The sequence below is a fragment of the Chrysochloris asiatica genome, unplaced genomic scaffold (assembly GCF_000296735.1).
Source record: "Chrysochloris asiatica unplaced genomic scaffold, ChrAsi1.0 scaffold00073, whole genome shotgun sequence".
Lineage (NCBI taxonomy): Eukaryota > Metazoa > Chordata > Mammalia > Afrosoricida > Chrysochloridae > Chrysochloris > Chrysochloris asiatica.
Window position 1 is genome coordinate 14,485,501 of NW_006408591.1, and position 6,641 is coordinate 14,492,141.

Consider the following 6,641-nt stretch of genomic DNA (forward strand, 5'->3'; position numbering starts at 1 on the left):
CTTAGGTCTTTAGTGCTTAATATATCAAATCTGTTCTTCAGATGATCTCTAAATTCAGGTGGGATATATTCAAGGTCATATTTTGGCTCTCTTGGACTTGTTTTCATTTCCCTCACCTTCAGTTTGAATTTGCATATAAGTATTTGATGGTCTGTTCTATAGTCTGCCTCTGGCCTTGTTTTCACTGATGATATGGAGATTTTCCATCGTCTCTTTGCGCAGATGTAGTCAATTTGATTTCTTTGTATTCCATATGTTAGGCCCATGTGTATAGTTGTCTCTTATGCTATCTAAAGGAGGTATTTGAAATGAACAATACATTGGTTTTGCAGAATTCTATCCTGCATTCTGCATCATTTCTATCACCTATGCCACGTTTTCCAACTACTGATACTTCCTTTTTGCCCCAAAACTTTACATTCCAATCACCAGTAATGATAATACACCTTGATTGTATGTTTGATCAATTTCAGATTGAAGAAGTTTGTAGAATTCTTCTATTTCATCCTCACTGGCTTTAGTGGTAGGTGTGTAAATTTGAATCATAGTAGTATTAACTGGGCTTCCCTGTAATTGCATGGATATTATCCTATCACAGACAGCATTGTATGTCATGATGGATCTGGATATGTTCTTTTTGTCTATGAATGCAACACCATTCCTCTTCAATTTGTCATTTCCGGCATAGTAGACCATTTGGTTATCAGATTCAAAATGGCCAATACAAGTCCATTTCAGCTCACTAATGCCTAATATATTTATGTTTATGCATTCCATTTCATTTTTGACAACTTCCAATTTTCCCAGATTCATACTTCGTACATTCCACGTTCCCATTTTCAATGGATGTTTACAATTGTTTCTCTTCATTTTGTGTTGTGCCCCATTAGCAAATGAAGATCCCACAGGCTTTTCTCCCATGAGCTTTACTCCATTCACATTATCATGGTGAACTCTACTTTGAGGAGGCAGTTCTTCCCCAGTCACAATTTGAATGCCTTCCAACCTGAGGGGCTCATTTTCCGGCACTATATCTGACAGTGTTTCTCTGCTTTTCATAAGGTTTTCAGTGACTAAAGATTCAGAAGTAGTTCATCACTCTTTCTTCCTAGTCTATATTTGTCTGGAAGCTCATCTGAAAACTTATCTGTTTACAGTTAATTGCATAAAATTGTCTTCATTAGCATCTTTCTTAAAAAACTGATGGAAGATCAGCTCTTTGTGCTAGCTGATCTTCGTGCAATACTTTCAGAACTCGTTGATCCAAAAGCTTTCTGAGGACATGATGTTCACTTTAAATAAAATACACTGATGCATGTGAGATCCCAATATCACTGACTATCATATCAAAGGTCATTTCCCCCCAGTTTCTGGAATTCAGCTACAGGTTCTTTATTCATCAAGATTGATTGTCTTCTCTCTCTTGGATTTTTTTTGTGTGTGTGTGTGTGGGGTTTTCCTGATCTTTTAAAAAACATTTTCTCTATCTGAACACTTTTTTATTTGGGAAGCCATTCCCATAAATTCCCATTACATATCTTCAGTCATTTGGAAGACTGTCTACTTAAGTATAGTTATTCATTTACTATTGCCCTGACCTCAAAAATCAAAATTTTCATGACTTAAAAAGTTTTCTTTATTTTAAAGTCATCCATATTACATTTTTTGTTGTTTCTGTGGCCATCAAGTTGGTTGCAACTCATAGCAACCCTATGTAGGGTTTTCAAATCTGTAAATTTTGACAGGAGCAGAAAGCCTCATCTTTTTTCCACAGAGTGGATGGTGGCTTTGAACTGTCAACCTTATGATTAGCAATTCAGTGCTTATCCTACAGTGCCACCAGTGCTGTAAGGTAAGGAGATTTAAACAAGTGTATTATTAAAAGAACTTAAGGATGCGAAAGCTGGACAGTGAATAAGGAAGATCGTAGAAGAATTGATGCCTTTGTGTTGTGGTGTTGGAGGAGAATACTGAAAGTGCCATGACTGCCAAAAGAATCAATTGATCTGTTTTGGAAGAAGTGCAACCAGAGTGCTCCTTAGAGGTCAAGATGGCTAGGCTTCGTCTCTCATCCTTTGGACACATTGTCTGGAGAGAACAGTCGTTGGAGAAGGATGTCATGCTGGGTAAGGTGGAGGGTCAGAGAAAAAGAGGAAGACCCCCAACGAGATGAATTGGCCAGGTGACATCATTGATGGCATCAAGTGTGGTGGCGGTAGTGAGGTTGGCCCAAGATCGGACATTGTTTCGTTCTGCTGTGCATGGGGTCACTATGAGTCGGTTCCGAGTCGATGGCACCTGACAACAACAATCTAACTCCAATTATTAATCATAGAGAATTATTTAGAAAAATTTGATTTTAAAATGCCCATGAATATATGAACTACAACCCTAGCAGTAACATTTTTTGACTTACCTTCGAAATGTTTGTGGAAAAAATTTCATTATCATTTAATCCATTTTCCATGAATTTTTAAAAACATACTTGTATATGTGTATGTGTTCATATAAAACTACAAAAATTTCCAAAATCTTCAAAAGGATACAAATCTTTATCAAAACATGCAAACACAATAGCTAATTCACTTAATTCTCCAAAAGTCTTTTAGAACATATAGCTATATAATCAATAGATAGCTCTCATGCTAGAATCCCTCTTGAACATTACACTGGGGATTGCCTTCACTTTTCTCCTTGGTTGACTGACTTATTTCCTATAGACTGTGTCTTCTTTCTTTGTGTACTCCCTCATTTTTGTGGCGTATGTTTGTTGTTTTTGTTGTTTGGTGCCATCAAGTCAGTATGAGTCATAGTGACCTATTTGACAAAATGAAGCATTGGCTGGCCCTGTACCAACCTCACAATCATTGCCATGTTTTAGCCCATTGCTGCTGCCACTGTGCCAGTTCATTTCCTTGAGGGTCTTCCTTTGTTTCTCTGACCCTTCATTTTACCAAACATGATATCCTTCTCTAGGGACTGGTCCCTCCTGACAATATGTCTGAAGTGAGACAAAGTCTGGCCAGTCTGGCTTCCAAGGAACATTCTGACTGTACTCTTCCAACATAGGTTAGTTTGTTTTTGGCAGTCTATGGTACTTTTAATATCATCCTCCAACAACATAACTCAAATGCCTCAATTCTTCTAAGGTCTTCTTTAACTGTCCAACTTTCACATGCATATAATATAATTGAAAATACCATGGCTTGGATCAAGCATATCTTAGTCCTCAAACTGACATGCTTGCTCTTGAACACTATAAACAAGTGTTATGCAGCAGATTTGCCAAGTACAATACGTCATGTAATTTCTTGAATGCTGCTTCTGTGAATGTTGATGGTCAATCCAAGCAAAATGAAGTCAATGACAGAGTTAATCTTTTCTCCATTTGTATGGATGCTGTTTATTGGTCCAGATGCTATTGGGAAGTCTGAAGAAATTCTGTTTTAACATATTGCATATGTGGCAAACTTTTCTTCTGTCTCTCTCTCCCCATTTTTTGGAAAGATCTTAAGAACCTTTTGTTTAGCCCATGGTTATAAAATATACAAGGATGAGCTCTACTCAGATGTATGTTGTTGTTGATAAGTGTCATTGAGTTGGTTCACACTCATAATGATCCTGTATAGGATTTCAAAGGAGCAGCTGGTGGTTGTGAATCACCATCATTGCGTATAGCAGTCCAGTGCTTATCCTGCAGCACCACACCAGGACTCCACTCATCAGCCATTAATTTCACTTTGAGATTATCATATTCTATCGGTAGTGAAGAACTAATTGCTTCCGTTCTACATTTGTTGATGAAGAAAACAGTGTATATGTTCTATCATTATGCCCACGTTAATTGATATCTCTGTTTTTAAAAGACGAACACCAGCTTCAAATGTGCCTGGTGTTTTTCAAGACAGATGATCTGTATATTATCCTTATTATAGAATAATTTTTTTCAGCTTGTTGCCATTGCAAACAAACAAAAAAACCAAACCATTTGCCTTCCTATGGTTTCTGACTCATGGTAACTCTCTGTTTTGCAGAATACAGCTGCACCCCATAGGATCATCAAGACTTCCTTTCAGAAGATAATCACCAGGTCTTTCTTCCAAGGTACCATCAGGTAGGTTCAAACTGTCAAAGTTTTCATTAACAGATAAGTGCTTAAGTGGTTGCACCACACAAGGACTCAGTTTTCAGGGGTCCAAACATAACATGATATTGTTGAAATGATTCTGATTTATGGATTATTAGGTACTATCAAGTTGCTAATGACTCATATCAACCCCATGTACAAAAAAAACCCCGAAATATTACCAGGTTCTATTCTATCCATTGTTGTTAATGATAAGCGTTGATAAATTGGTTCTGACTTACAGCAACCCTGTATAATCTTTCCATGGAGTGACTGGTGGGTTTGAACCACAGACCTTGTGATTAGCAGTCCAGTACTAATCCTACAGCTTCAAAGAAGTGCCATCCATAAGACATGGAAAACAAAGAAGGAACTGGAAATCCTGCTATTTCTTAAAGGGCCTTCCTAACATGTCTGGATTGTTGCCCCTTTTTTTCACCTCTGCTGCTAAAAATATTTGTCCAGTAATCTGTATTTTTCATGTTGCTAAATCATTTACCACTAAACCATCTTGTTTTTATTATTGCTATCATCTTGTTTTTATTATTGTTATCATCATGCATGTTCTATGCACTATTAGGCATCCATAGTTTTTAATTCGTTTTTCTATCGCTTTAATGATTTACAAGAGGAAAGAACTATAGTTGGATGTGTTCAATATCCCATTTTTACCTGGAAGTCTGATAAATAGTATAACCTTAAAAAACAAAAAACAAGTCAAGATTTTAGTCTGTAGAGAAATGTTTTAAATTTCCATTCCAAACAAAGCTTGAAAGACATTTATTTAAAAAACCAGTAGCCTTATTGAGTATTATAATTTTTAGGACTCCATATCACTTGGGCATATGATTTACTCAATAAATTGTAAAGAAACATCTTTTTATTGAGCAATTATAGCTTAATACTTGAGTTCTAATACTCATGTAAGGTAGAAAGGTTGAGTCAAGAGAGACAAATGATGATAGATAAAGATTGTCAAAGACAATTGTTGTTGCTGCTGTTAAGTACTGTGGAGTTGGGTCTGACTCATAATGACCCTGCAAAATATTTCTGAGGCTATAAATCTTTACAAGAGCAGAAAGCCTTATCTCTCTCCCACGGAATAGCTGGTAGTTTTGAACTGCCTACCTTGAATTTAGCAACCAAATTCAGAAGGTAAAACAAAGAAGACAATCTGAATTATTTCCGGCCTGTCTGGATGGGGTGGATAAAAGGTAAGGGGGAAAGGACTCATGTGGTTCAACAGGGAAGGATTGCTATCAGGTCTGAAAGTGAGTGTCGGAAAGGTAAATGCAAATGTTTGGTAACAAAAGGAGGGGAATGGCTGATTTTGCAGTCCAGGAGCTGAGATCCCTGGAACCATCAAAGGTGAAAAACAAAGTGGGAGACCCTGTCGTGGGAGGCAGTGACACTAGGGATGGAGACAGAGGTGATGACATGGACAGAAAGAGCTGCTGGGGACTCTGAACTAGGGGAGGGAGAGGGGCAGTAGGCTGGTGACCAGTGGGCAGGCGTGTGGGGTTTACCCTTTGGTTGTTTGATGATGCATGCAAGGGATTGTGATCATTGCAATGACACAAAATACAATAGGATGAATGTAAAGATAATGTTCACCCATGTAAACTAACATATAATTCACAATAATAATAATTTAAAAAAAGACAAATACCTAGAAGAGATGTATATAAGAAGAGGGACTTGAATTATAAACACTAATTTTCTGTTGTTGTTGTTAAGTGCCTTTGAGTGAGTTCTGACTCATAGCAACCCTGGAAAGGATATCAGATGAGCAGTTGGTGGATTTGAACTAGGATTTGCAGTTCATAGTCCAGTGCTGATCCTACAGTGCCACACCAGGAGCCCAACTCTCTGCTGGATGGAAGAATAAGGAAGAAATTATCATACTGCTACATGAAAGAAGCTATTCTGAAAAGGCTATATACTATATGATCCCAACATTAGGAAGTTTGGGGAAAGGCACATTTATAGACAAAATTTAAAAACCAAAGGTTGCCAGGGTGTTTGGGATAGAGGAATTAAATGATAAATAGGTAAGACAGGGGATATTTAGAGTGGCAGTATTATACCAAAAGAATTTGTTAATATCCAACCATTGAAGTATGTAGCATAAGATCAAGAACCAATGGTATTGAAGGAAGACATCCAATCTGTGAAAAACACATTAGCAAAATACAAGGCTCCAGTAATTGACAGAATACCAATAGAAATGATTCAACAAACTTATGAGTACTAGTTGCACACACTAGTTTATATCAACAGAGTAGAAAAGATCCATATTAGTGCCTAGTCCAAGAAAGGTGATCAAAAAGAATGTGCAAATGATTGAACAATATCACTGATATCACACATAGGAAACATTTTGCTGAAGATTACATAAAAAAAAGTTGCAGCAGTTCATTGACAAGGAACTGTCAGAAGTGAAGCTGTATTCAGAAAAAGATGTAGAACTAGGAATATCATTGTTGATGTCAAATGGATTTGGGCCCAAATCAGA